The 13,804-nt window shown below is 45.6% G+C and overlaps 1 pseudogene; it reads left to right on the top strand.

The window, feature by feature from the left end:
* The window catches only part of LOC142091734 (von Willebrand factor A domain-containing protein 5A-like), a 30,010-nt pseudogene extending 18,219 nt beyond the window's left edge, over nucleotides 1-11,791 (top strand).
* Nucleotides 11,792-13,804: the final 2,013 nt, after the last annotated feature.

The following is a 13,804-nucleotide window of genomic DNA, read 5'->3' as shown; positions in this document are numbered from 1 at the left end:
CTGGCTTCTAAATGTAATGCCTCCCCAACTCCTCTTTAGAAGAAGGACCACAATTTAATTACACTGATTTACAGAACAAACCAAGACGACTGTAAAATCCTTATAGCTCAGGACATCACCTAACTGAGAGGGTGAGTACATTAATGTCCATGCAAGCTTCTCTCCATTATACATAAAGCCTGCCCTGTTCCTTTTCTTCTGTGTCCATTTGCGGCAGCAGTGTTGAGTAATGAAGGTCTCTGAAATGCATGGCACTGGATGTTGAGAATGCGAAATGCGAATATACGGAGACAAAATTGCATAGAGTACGTGTTACCAGAACAATTCATGTTGTTGAAGAGTGGAAAGTGCATGACTGTAGGGCATGACTTGTCTTCTCAGAAGATACAGCAATCGGAAGGGTTGTTCTCATCCATTTCCTGATCCTCTATCTTGGGAAATGGGATACCGTTTGTCCAGCAGTATGTAGCTGTTTTCTTGATAGTCTGGGACACAGAGAAATTGTACGCATTTTTCAGTTTGTTTGCTTGTTTGTGAACTCCTAGAATAAATCAGTCCTATCTCCAGTAATAAAATTGATTGCTACAAAACAACGATGGCTAGTTTCTTAGACTACACTTAATTGTAACGTATAATATATTTAAAAGGCTATGCAAGCATTCTCTGAGGAAGAGGCTAAGTCTAGAATATAAAAGAAAATCAAGCACTCACTTCTGGGGTCACTTCTAGCAAGAACCTTTGTTTAACAAAGTACAGCTACACCCAGAAAGGCCATGTAGCTGACTTCCCAGCTTAACCTTGGAATGGTGTCATCACTATGGACCTGCCCAGCGATCACTGGACTGGTTACCCTCAGCAGACCCGATCCTTACCTGTCACCAGTCCTGATCCATACTGACTTGCCAAATTGACCTCGGACCTGCCTCATCACAGCAAACTTGCCTGAGGATTCCGACCGTTGGTTGAACCTGACTGCCATCTCCAAGCCTGCCCTGTTTCACTCGCTTGGATCCTGTGAAACTGGGCACTGGCTGGCAAGGCCCTGCCCTGCCTGCTCTGTTATCACACCTGGCTCCCTTTCCCTTAGGAGCGTCTGGCCCTTGGCAGTTAGCTCAGGCCTTCCTGAGCCTGTGCCAAGCACCATGGAGCCTGGCCCACACCTGCGCAGGACCTTGCCGCTATGACTCCTCTTGAGGGACAAGCCTGGCCCGGGGCTCTGATATCCCCACGCTGCCAACCTACCACCCATTCCCAGGCACCTGAGCGATGTCCTTCCTCAAACCTGCCAACCTGCCAAGGCTCGCCAGGGGCAGCTCAGAGAACCCCCTGTCCCACCCTCTTCACTCTCAGTCCAGCCTGGACCCCGGCCTGAACACCCCTACCCAACCCCAAATCTCTCGTGCCATGTCCCCTTCCCAGTTGCCAGTCCCTGCTCTAGCTCTGTGTCCCCTGAAATAGTCCTCTGACAACACCACAATGAAATCGCTCTACAGCAAGGCCCTTCTGAACCCAGACCTCCCACACATGAGGACACACTGTGCTGGGATGGAAGGCTACTGTCAGGGTCCTGAACACACTTGATAGGCCCTAATGGTCCTGGGGCCTCCCAGGACCCTTCCCATTGGCCCAGGGGTCTCACTGATGTTGTACAAGTAGCAGTGTTCAGCTCAGCCACAGATGTGCCTGGCCATGGACTCCATTGATCCACACCCCGACCCGTGGACTGACTTCCCAGCTTGACCCTGGACCTGCCTTTTCACCATGGACTTGCCTGATAATCTGGACTCCTGACTGACCTTGTCTGCCATCCTCGGACTGCCCTGCTTGTCTCTCTCCGGTGCTGCAGGGCTGGACCCTGGCTGGTGAAGCCCCTGCCCTGCTGGTCATGTTATTGAGCCTGGTTCCCTGTCCCTTAGGGAGGACCTGGCCCTCGCTGCTCCCTGACAATCTTATTTGTAGTCAGACGGAAATGGGCACTTGAAGAGATCAGTTAATCTATTTTCAATGCCTACTGTAAGATGCCCAAAGGAGCCAGAGCCTCCGCATGCAGCTGCCTCCACTGTCCCTAAAGTGAACATGGCTGAAAATACCCAGAGAAGCAGCAATTTGAATATCCCAGCACATTTTAAATTCTCACAAGACACTAAACTTCATCAACTTGAGTCAACCTCCAAAAGAAATTCCAAATCAAATACTATGTTAGGAAGGAACGCAAACTACAACAAGGAATGGTGATAGTTTTGTATAGTGTCCTTCCCTCACCTAATTCCCCCAACAATATGAAAGAATCCAATGTCAACATCATGTGTCCTCACCCTGCTCAACAGCACGAGGTTCTCTTTGATGAATGTCATCAACTGCCCTTAAGGAAGGAGTAATATCACTTACAGGCAGAAAAATCCGAGTTAGCCCTAAGGAAAAAAGGGAGGATACGAAATTTGTGAGCTTTCCCCCTGACGCACCCTTGATAGCCTGACAGCTTGATAACCTTGGTAGGTTACCATACAATACCTATGAACAAGACAAAAATGGCTCACATTCTACAAGTATCTGTTTCTCCAACTGCCTAGAAAAGAAGCCCAAACAATGTGATGATCAGCGTACCAACCTGCCAGAATCTGTTCAGACATTTCTTTGAAAATTGCTTTGACAATGATTGTAATGCATTTCTGCAGTCTCCAACCCAATGACGCAAAAGGAGGTTCTCCAAAGCCATAGCCACACACGTACCTCAAAAGGATCTCCAGAGCTGAAACCAAAGGAAATGATCAGATCTGTTCACCGCTGTGCTCGAAGGACCAGAGGATAGGCAGGATTTATTGCCAGGCCAGCATCAATCAACGAGATGATTTTGGTTTTGACCAAAAGGGTCAGAGGGCTGAATGTTAGCTAATCAAATGAAAAAAAAAAGAGATTTCATAAGACATATATAAACATATATATATATACACATGACCAGCCCCAAAAGAGTCCATTGGTCTTCACTCATGATGCACCCCAAAAATGTATTGAAACCTCCCTCTCCTTGCCTCTCCTGCCCAACCAGCTGTCCAGCTGTATTCTGACAAGAGGAATCCAAATCCCTCTGACCTCTCTCTCTGACTGTGGTCAATTGCAGACCAGAATTCTTGATGGGCTTTTCGAAGATCGAGAGATCATAACCCTAGAATTATGCAACCATCGTTTTAAGATAAGAAGATCTTTGAGCAGAGAAATGAATGCATGAGCCAGCTAGAGATCATGACACCTAACTGCAGTTGTCTAAATGCAGGTTTCTACTTACACGCTAGGTGGCAAAGCTTCCATTATCATAAGTGCACACCCAGCTAGGGCAGGCGATGGAATCTAGAGACCAATGGAGTCTTAGTACAGCTGAAACAGATTTGAATAAGCCACTCAAGGCACAAACTATGCAGGACTTGGGCCCTACACCAGCTGGCGTATTTGCCGGGCTTGAGGCTCACAGGCTCTGGAATGGACTGGTTACACCAGTGCTGCACAAGAGTGAGGCCTGACCTTTTCTGGGCCTCTTACAGCCTTCTTGTGGTTCAGGGGGATTGCTATTTCCCTTCATCTTCTTTCCAGCTGAAAGTGAGAGCCGTGCTACAGCCCAGTAGAATGACCTGTACGAGGGAGGGGAATATTAGCTGAAAGCCATGAGAGCATCAAGAAATCATGTGAGAAGAACGTGAGAAGATCAGCCCAGTGAAAGAGTTTGGAGGACTGTACTGCGCAGACAGAGATCCAGGCCTTATCTGTGAACACACTCCTTGGAACAGGCACTGGAGAGAAAAAAGACCTGTCTGCAATGTCCAGATTTAATCTCAGAGCACTAGTCGGTTCACTCCAGAAGGAACTGTCCAAAAACTGCACATACACTGTGGCTGATGGAACTAGCAGAGCCCTGGATCTAAACACGTAATGTATCACCTAACATTGCAAATGTATTTGAGGAATTTCAGTGTGAAATTTTACTTTGCAACTTATTTGTGTCTTGCTTAGACCTCTTCCTGCTCTCTTTGGTGCCAATCCAAATAATCCTCATTTCACCCACAACCAAGGCTATTAAATATTGCAGATACAAGCTAAATGAGTTCAGTTCATTGAAAACAAGCTTCAGTTTCGATAAAAGGGCAGAAATGCTGATTAGCCGCCACAAAAAAAAACACAGTAAGAATGGAGTTGCCTGTTAAAGAAAACCCAGTTTTGCTTTCAGATGTCTTGGCTCATGACTTTTTAATTTCAAAATTTCTCTAGTGATGGAAGTTCCAAACGACACTTGACATGAGGGCACCCTAGGTGTCCAGCAGCAATCCACTCAGTAATCCACTACCTGCAGCTGCCGAGACCCTATACTTCATCAGTTTGGCATGTCTGAGAAATCTTGCTGACAACACAGGCTCAGTCAGGAGCACGGACAGATGCAAACCAGTGATTGTTCAGGATTAGGCCTCTTTTTTTATTTACTTAGGGAGGCAGATTCTAAGTGCTTTCATGAGACTTAAAAGCTTTGTGGATATTGGAAACTAGTCCCTGGACGAGAATATCACTGGCACGTATTCTGCAATATGAGTTCCACCAAATCTTCCTACAGTGGCTTTACCCAAGATTTACACTGGAATTCAAGTTCACAAAACCCCAAAGGTGATTTTTTTCAAAGCACATACAATACAAAGAGTAATCAAAGATATTAAAAATGAGATAAACTTGCCTAGGAGGTTTTCATGGGATGATTGTAACACTCCTTCTAGAGTACCTTCTTCTCCAAGACACACTGAGGAAGACCAAGTGGAGACAAAGCACAAAAACCAGTCACACTCAAGAAACAGATAGATGGCAACCTACAGGGCAACTTTTTACTACAAATGCAGGTGGGCATTTCTACCGGGGATGAAGAGGGCATCATTGTCATGATAATCACTAATGTACAATACCTGCCTCCAAATTCCTTTTCTATCTCTTTGCCCAGTTCAGCACAGCTCTCCATTCTTTCCTCCTTTGTTTTCATTGCCCAAGTATTACACATCTCAATGCACAGTTGGTAGGATGCACTTTTTTCCTTGTCTTCTTAAAAAGAGAGAAAAGAAGAAAAGGAAAATATGAGAAGGCACAACAAAGGAATCGCCATTTGTAAAACCATGTTACTGAGAAAACAAATGGTTAGAAATCTCAGCATCGTTCACTTGCCTGACAATATATTCAACAATGTCTCGAAGACTTTCTTAGGATCACTCACAGCACACAACTGAAGGTCTAGTAGAAGAAGAGCGGGCTGGTAAGCCATGAAAGTATCTGAATGACTCTCTAAGAAAGAGACGATAAAAGTTACATCCGAGTGGAATTTGTCTTACCAAACAGCTGATTAGACAGTAATTGACACGGGAATTAATGAAGATGTAGTCCCTGCATTCAGTGAAATCTGTAGAAACACTGACCTCATTCCTCTTATCCTAAAGAAGCTGTTTAAGCTGGTGAGAGGAACCATGTGCCAAAGCGAGTATTTCTCTCTGTTGACAATAAAACCACCTAACACTGAGCATTCACACCTGGACAGCTGCACAACCATACCAGGATTCAGATGGCCTTTGTATTCATCTTGGAAGAAAAGTTCCATGAAGCAAAGTAGCAGGAGGAGGAGCGGAAATATAGTTTGGAGTAATGGGAATTTTCTAATATGCCTCAAATACTTCATTCCCATTTTGAATTTAAAAATAAATAAATGAATGAATGAGTAAATAAAGGAATAAAGGAATAAAAAATGTAGTGATGATTTGAGTGAAGCGTGATGTGATTTGTTCCAGTATTACCAAGAAAATACTGTGGGAATGCATTTTGTGTTTCAGAGTCATTAAAATCTAAATTTTCCAGGTGAAGATTTCAATATGAAAGGAGAACAAAAAAAAAAAAAGAAAAAAAATTCTGTGGAAAATCTGAATTTTATAAAAAGAGAAAGAGAACAGGATAACAGGTCCATGAAAGGTGCCATATTTAATATTTACTTTCTTTTCCTTGAAGTCTGTTGTCAACCAGCAATGATGGTTAGCACAATATGATTTATCTTCTACTAAATTTACGTTTGGAAGAACATATGTGCTGGCATGCACTTATTTCAGGAACTGGAGCTGAGCCGTTCCTCATCTGGATTTTTATGTCTAAATCTTAAGTCTAAGTTCTCACACCGAAAGAGCCACAGGCACTGGCGTACAGACTGCTTGTAGCAGCAGACGTGAGGGCGAGCCAGATCTGCTCTTGCACCTGCTCTGCCCACCCTGCTGTCCCCGAGTTTCCCAGGTGGAAAGATCAGCTGGCGTATTGCAATCTGGAGCCAGCACTAACGCACAGGCAGTGTGGACAAGCACGAAGTTTGGACCTGAGTGTGAGCGTGAGCCTTGAATCTGCCTGGTGCAGGCTTCACTTGTACTCCCTGGCCACAGCAGCTACACACGAGTGCGGTAACACCACCTTCCCAGAAGCCCGTTAGTAAAGTGCATCTGACACGAGTGAATCCCTCCAAAATGTCAGGGTGGTTATTTTAGTTGCATGTTCAAGATCTCACAAATGGTTATGTATATGAGAGACAAGAAGGTCTGGATTTCCTTGTGGCTGGCTGACGCTCCTGTCAGTCCCCTAAGGGAAACATGGGGCAAGCAGAAAAGAATGTTAAATTTAAAAAAAAAATATAAAAAAACCAACGAAGCAGCACAATAACCCACCAAGTCTATGCAAGGACCTGCCTTCACATAAGTAAACTCTTCTTTGTGGGAACAAGGTGAGACTGTCTTGGAAGAAATAAAAGGATAATTAAAATAAGAATACCCCTCCCAATAAAATAGTCATTGTCTGCCAATGAAAGACATCAGGAAAGCTAGCCATGCACCTAAGCATAGAGGTACAGTGCTATTTTAGATTCCTCGGAGGATCTCACCTGCCTTGTGGCTGACACTCCAGAAGAGTACCAATCTCCTGCTGGTTCTGTTCATCACTCATAGCTGTGTCTTCGTTGTCTCAGATACTTGACAGCATCTCAGTCACCTCAATTATTCCCCCAGGAGTTTTGATAGCCCCCTGCCTCTGAGTTTAAGATATCATCTCTGATGCTTCCACATCTCAAGGAATCTAATGTGAAGAAGATCAGTCCACATTCACTGACGTGATATTTAAACTTTCCCCTGTGGTACTGGCAGAGATTCACCTGACCAAAATTGGACTTCTACAGTCCACGCTCATGCTGCCATAGATTTCTATTCAATGGAGAGGCATTTCCAGACAAAGTTTCATCACATCTTTAAGCAGATACCTAAATGTTTCTGTGAAGAGCACCTGTGAAGTTCTTCTTTCTCACTCATGAAGAGACCTTAAGGTGAGTAACTCAAATGTTCATAACAATGTCATAACTGTCTAAAATGACATGCAAGAAGCAGTGTTTTACTTTGGCCATTTTCAGAGAAATTCAGTTGAGGTTGGAAGGGACCTCTGGAGATCACCTAGCCCACCTCCTGTGCTCAAAGGAGGGTCAGATACAGCAGGTTGCTCAGGACCATATCCCCCTGGGTTTTTAAATAGCTCCAAGAATGCAGACTCCACAGTCTCTCTGGGAAACCTGTTCCAGTGTTCAGCCATCCTCACAGTAAAAAAGTTTTTTCTTATGTTTACATGGAATTTCTTGTATTTGAATTTGTGTTCATTGCCTCGTGTCCTTTCAGTAGATATCACTGACAAGAGTTGGATTCCATATTCTTTGAATCCTCCCATGAGGTATTTATACAAATTGACAGGATCCCCCTTGAGCCTTCTCTTCTCCAGGCTGAACAGTTCCAGCTCTCTCAGTCTCTCCTCATATGAAAGATGCTCCAGTCCCTGAATCATCTTTGTGGCCCCTTTCTGGACCCCCTACAGTATGTTCACATCTTTCTCATACTGGGGAGCCCAGAACTGGACACAGTACTCCAGGTGTGGCATCGCCAGTGCTGAGAAGAAGGGACCTCCCTCGACCTGCTGGTGGTGCTCTTCCTAATGCAGCCCAGGATACCATTAGCCTTCCTTGCCACAAGGGAACACTGCTGGCTCATGTTCAACTTGGTGTTCACCAGGATCCCCACGTCTTGACTGAAAAGCTGCTTTCCAGCTGGTCTATCCCCAGGCTGTCCTGGTGCCTGGGGTTATTCCTCTCCACGTGCAGGACCTTGCATTTCCCTTTGCTGAACTTCATGAGGCTCCTGTTGGTCCATTTCTCCAGCCTGTCAACACTTTACCCAACCCAGTTTCAAATTATCTGCAAACTTGCTGAGGGTGCACTTGGTCCCATCATCTGAGTCATTAATGATGATGTTAAAAGTATCAGACTAGAATTTAGTCCTGTAGTAGACCACTAGTGCCTGGCCTCCAGCTGAACTTCATGCCACTGAACACAGCTCTCTGGGCCCACAAGTTCAGGCAGTTTTCAATCCACCCCACCGCCCACTTAGCTAGACCATAATTCCTCAGTTTGTCCATGAGGATGTGATGGGAGGCAGTGTCAAAAGCCTTACTAAGAGGATGGTAAACAACATCTGCTGCTCTCTGTTCATCCACCAAGACAGCCATCTCATTGTAGAAGGCTTTCATGTTGGCTAAGCATGATTTGCCCTTCATAAATCCATGCTGACTACTCCTCATCAGCTTCTTATGCTGGTCTTCCAGGAGGATTTGCTCAATCACCTTCCCAGGGACTGAGCTGGCTGACCTGAGGCTTCCTGGATCCTCCTTCCTGCTCTTTCTGAAGACAGGAATGGCACCTTTCTTCCAGTCATCAGAAACCTCCCTCTATTGCCATGACCTTCCAAAGATGGTTGAGAGTGGCCTTGCAATGACATCAACCAGCTCCACCAGTGGGTGTATCCCGTCAGGTCCCATGGACTTGCCTATGTCCAATTTGTTTGCATGTTCCTTAACCTGATGCAATTTGTTTACGTGTTGCCAAGGATAAGGGACTTCCTTGCTCCAGACTTTCCCACTGGTCTCAGGGTCCAGGGGTTGCCAGTCTAAACAGTAAAGAGTGAGCAAAGGCAGCACTGAATACCTCAGCCTTTTCCATGTCCTTTGTCACCAGGACTCCTGCCCCATTCAGCAGCAGGCCCACATTTTACCTAGTCTTCCTTTTGCTGCTGATAGACCTATGGAAGCCCTTCTTGTTGCCCTTCACATCCCTCGCCAGATGTAGCCGTGCTTGACACTTCAGGTCTCACTTGGCAGTTTCCTTAGTGCCCACGATGAGGAGCCGTGGGGGGTGATAACCTGAGGACCACGCAAGCAACAGCGATCAGATTGGCAGATGGGGGTGTCTGCCCACTGCAGCACGGAGCCTCTCACTACTATCATTCATCTCTTCCTTCTGTTGGTGGTCAGGCTCATCTGGCTCTCATGCTTCTTTTGACAGAGCTCTCACTCCTTCATGCTCTCCCTCCTCTTTTCTGAGCGTACTAAATGTATTCCATAACTGCAAATCTTCAGGTGGAGCAGTAGCCTTCCTGCTGGTGCCAGAAGTCACCAGCTTCCAGCTTTGGCAATTGTGAGTCTCCACTTGACAATCGGATACCCACAGAGCGCTCCTCCTTTGATACAGTTGGAATTTTGGCTCTTCAAGCTGCACAGTCTTGGATAAGATCTGGACAATCTCTTTCTTGTCATCTCTGATGATGACAAATGGCATACCAGTGGAGCTTCTGTTAGGCATAGCTGTATTTCTGTTTGGAACTAGAGGACTGCAGGGATTACTTGAGGGTAATGTGAAGTGTGTGCTCAATTTCAGCACGTGCAACAACTGATTTGAGCCTAGCAGCAACAGAAAAAATGTAGTACCTCGTATAAACTTCAGATTTTCTTCCATGCTTCGAAGAGCACTCCCCCCAAAAAAAGATGTGCTTAAAGTGCTTGCTTTATAATAGTCTCACTAAGAATTCAATCCAAGTTTGCCTTTCAGTAGTACACTTCTCTTGCTTAACTTTCAAAATCTGTAAAACAGATGTCTAAACCGGAACTCCTTTGCCTAGTCTTCCCTTTGTCTACTGAAAGGATTATACACCTCCTGAGATTATTTACTCACTTTTCCTCCTGCTAGGTCTACACAGTTTTGTGGACCAGATTTTTGTGTTACTTAAGGCCAGAGTCCCATGGAAAACATCAGTGTCCTGCTTTCATCTGGGAGAGACTTAACTTTCTTTCTGGTGGCTGGTGGGGCGTGCTGTGTTTTGGGTTTGGTATGAGAGGAGCGTTGATGGCCCATTGATGTTTTGGTTGTTGCTGAGTGGTACGTGCACTGGGGACTTTTTGGCTTCGCATGCTCTGCCAGGTGCACAGGAAGCTGGGGCAGGGAGCATAGCCAGGGCGGTTGAACCAGCTGGCCAATGGGGTATTCCATACCATATGACGTCATGCTCTGTATAAAAACTGGGGAGGTGGGGGGCGGCTCTCACGGTTCAGGACACATGGGGTGTCGGTCAGCGGGTGGTGAGCAGTTGCATTGTGCATCGCCTGCTATGTATATTCTATTATTTTTGTTGTTATCATTGTTATTATTACTGTTCTACTTTGTTTTATTTCAGTTATTAAACTGTTTTTATCTCAATCCGTGAGTTTTCCTACTTGTGCCCTCCTGATTCTCTCCCCCATCCTACTGGAGTGGGGGGCTGAGCAAGCGGCTGCATGGTGTTTAGTTGCTGGCTGGACTTAAACCACGACACCATGGACTTGTTCCCATTCCTTTGCCTGCTCTAACCCTATGTTCTCTCTGCTTGGCAGCTGAAGCCAAGGACCAAACTGAGGAAGTGAGTCGTATCCCCTTGCCCAGCCACAACGAGCGTGTGGAACCGGGAACTATATGCAAAGTGGCTGGCTGGGGCTGGACATTGATGACATGGGATAAGACTAGTGTGCTGATGGAGATGGACCTGAAGGTGCAGCATGACAAAGTGTGTGAGGAGTCTTTCAAAAGGAACTATCTGTGTCAGTCTATGATCTGCGCTGGTGATGAGGATGGCAAGAAATCTACTTTCTGTGTAAGTGTTGTTTCGGGTTCCAAGCTTGGGATTGAGGTTGGGTCTAGACAGTCAGGTTGGTTCTCAGGTGGGGGACGAGGGGGATTAAAATGAACTGGATACTTCAGAATGATGTGCCGAGGCTCCTCTCAGGAGCTCTGAAGCTGATGTGCTGACTGAACCGGGGTGCAATTGCTCAACTGTCAGCATCGTGTGCCTTTTTACGTACCTGGGGATATTCTAGCCAGCCTAGCCACTGCTCCAGCAGGCTCCAGATCTCGTGTAAATCCTTTGTCATATCCTCCTGACACAGTGGGATAGCTCGGATATGCCCACATGTCTAAAGTAGGACTACGTTCTTCTTTTCAGGGTTGTGAAGGCAGTTTCGGAACCTCAGACAGACTCCAGGTTTGAATTGCTTCACGGATCGGCTTAGAGGAGTAGTGAGGCAGCTACAAGCCCTGTGGAGCTGGGCCTGGAGGGAGATGGTCGAAAGAGGAGGTTCTTTACACGGAGGGAGGCAAGAGGGCCAGTTTCTTCCTTAGGGCAGGGAAGCTGTGCTCTGACATGTCTGACCTCTCCCACTCCTTTTACCTCACAGGGTGATTCTGGTGGCCCATTAGTCTGCAATGGGAAGGCTCATGGCAGTGTTTCTTATGGACACAAATATCGTATCTTCCCTGAAGTATTTACCAGTGTCCTATTTTGAAGCCTGGATATGTGAAGAGCTGAGGAAGTTTGCACTCCAAGACCTCCCTGACTCTCCCTCCTCTGACTAAAATGCTCAGTGCCCCGTTTCCACAATGCATCAAAAATCTGCTGACGCTCAGAGGCTTCCAGGGGCAGCTGAAATGGAGTCAGCGATGCCCTCATGGCATACGCACAGGCTTCTGCACTAAGGAATGTCTCCGTGGCAAGGTAAAAAAGCAGGTCCCAAGCATGCACATTTGCACATTATTCCCTTCCTCCCACTGCTGCCCAACAGTGCTACCTCCTGCTCTGCTTTCTGACCACCAATAAAAACATGTTCAAACTTGCTCGTGTGTGCAGCCTTCTTGGGCACAGGATGGAACGCTTGAGGGTGAGAATGACGAGGCTCAATGCAATGTGATAGTGACAGTTAGTGAGCTGATACCAGCAGGATATTGTGATCTTTAATGTACGGGATGCCAAAGAAAGCTCTTCTGTGTTATTTACCTTCGCTGCTGTTAATAACAGAAAGTGTGATTAGTAAATCCAAGGGACAAAAGTCCACTGAAAATCACTGAACAGAAAGGAGAGAGGAATTAATTTTGCCAGTTCTAGACAAGTGGTCTAAGCTGCTTTTGGTATCACGGGGAGATACAGACATTTCTGACATCCTGTTGGCGATTCTATGGCATGAATCCCTGCCTGTTAAGCAGACTATCTTTCAGATGAACAATGCCTTGAACACACTTACTTCTCTTCATTACTCAAAGAATATATTGGGGCAATAATGTTTCCGGGGAATTTAGGGCCTTTTTAGACGTCCCAGGCTATTCCATTTTGTCTCCAGCTGCTGCTCCAGAAGGTATATGGTACATCCTGTGTTGTATCACCCAAATCATGACAATGGCTCTGATACCCTAGAACACTTCTATTTAAGCCATTTTTGAAAGTCAGAAGGGTGATTCCATTGAGATGTTCTGGTACGTTCAGCTTGGCCTGCAGCTCCTACTGTACAGGAGCTGAATCTTGTGGAGCCCCTAAGCCGTATCTACTAGCCCTCTTCATGTTGTAGTCCAGAGCATCTAAAGTAGCACAAGATGCCGGTAAAAGAGAGTTCTTCCCTAGGAAGTCAGAATGCCTTTCCTGTCCCCTAGGTGTTCCCTCACCAAGTTTAAGGAAAAGACACCAGGTCTCTCAACCATGAAGGTGTCAGACACAAGTATGGTTATGACAGCAACAGGTTTCTTCTCCTGTTCCGAACTCCACCGATCAGGAGCAGGATTGTTTGACAGATGTACCATCTGACAGTTACCATCACATGAGTTGCTTCACCTGATATTCCTTTCCCCTCCCAAGTTCTTCCCCTTTACCACTAGCTATCCCCTTAAATAAAAAGCCCACTTCTGCTTACCCTTTCCTCACTAGCCAAGGTTTTGTTATGTTTAAAGACTTCTTTCATACTTATGATATAGTTGCTCTGGTAATATCTACCTTGTTGATTAGTTCTGTTAAGCTCGTACTCCCCATTTGTTATCAATAGTGTCCCATCATTTCCCATGTTGCTGATTTTTGGCGATGCCCTGAGTCAGGTCAAACTGTACACATATTACACCCCTTTTGCTGTCTGCAATGCCTTCTCATCACTCCTGTTGTTGTCTTCTTAGTGTAGGCCAGGGATGACCATGTGTACACATATCCTAATGCCTATTTTTAGATGCCTATACATAGGTCCAAATCAGGTGCTGAATCCAACCCCTGATGTTACGTAAGATTATTCCCATCCCAGTTTCCTAAAATTTAAATAAGATGGGTTCCAGCAACCATGATATGAATTACTGAAACCTGTACATGTTACAGATTTGACACTGTTTCCTTCATCAGTGAACAAAAAATACACAGTTTGTTTCAGAAAACATCTAGCATTCTTCCCACCCTCACTCACTGGATTATAGAGGTAGCTGTGGGAAAATAATGGAAGATTGGCGAGGAGAACTGTAAACATGCTCAAGTGACTTGCAGCTGAGGTGTCGAAAAACACATATATCGTACTAACCGTTGTTTAGCCTTGTGTGTTGGACAAGTAGAACGTCTGTGTTTAGATA

The sequence above is a fragment of the Calonectris borealis genome, chromosome 22, assembly GCF_964195595.1.
Source record: "Calonectris borealis chromosome 22, bCalBor7.hap1.2, whole genome shotgun sequence".
Lineage (NCBI taxonomy): Eukaryota > Metazoa > Chordata > Aves > Procellariiformes > Procellariidae > Calonectris > Calonectris borealis.
This window is presented reverse-complemented; position numbering and strand designations above follow the sequence as displayed.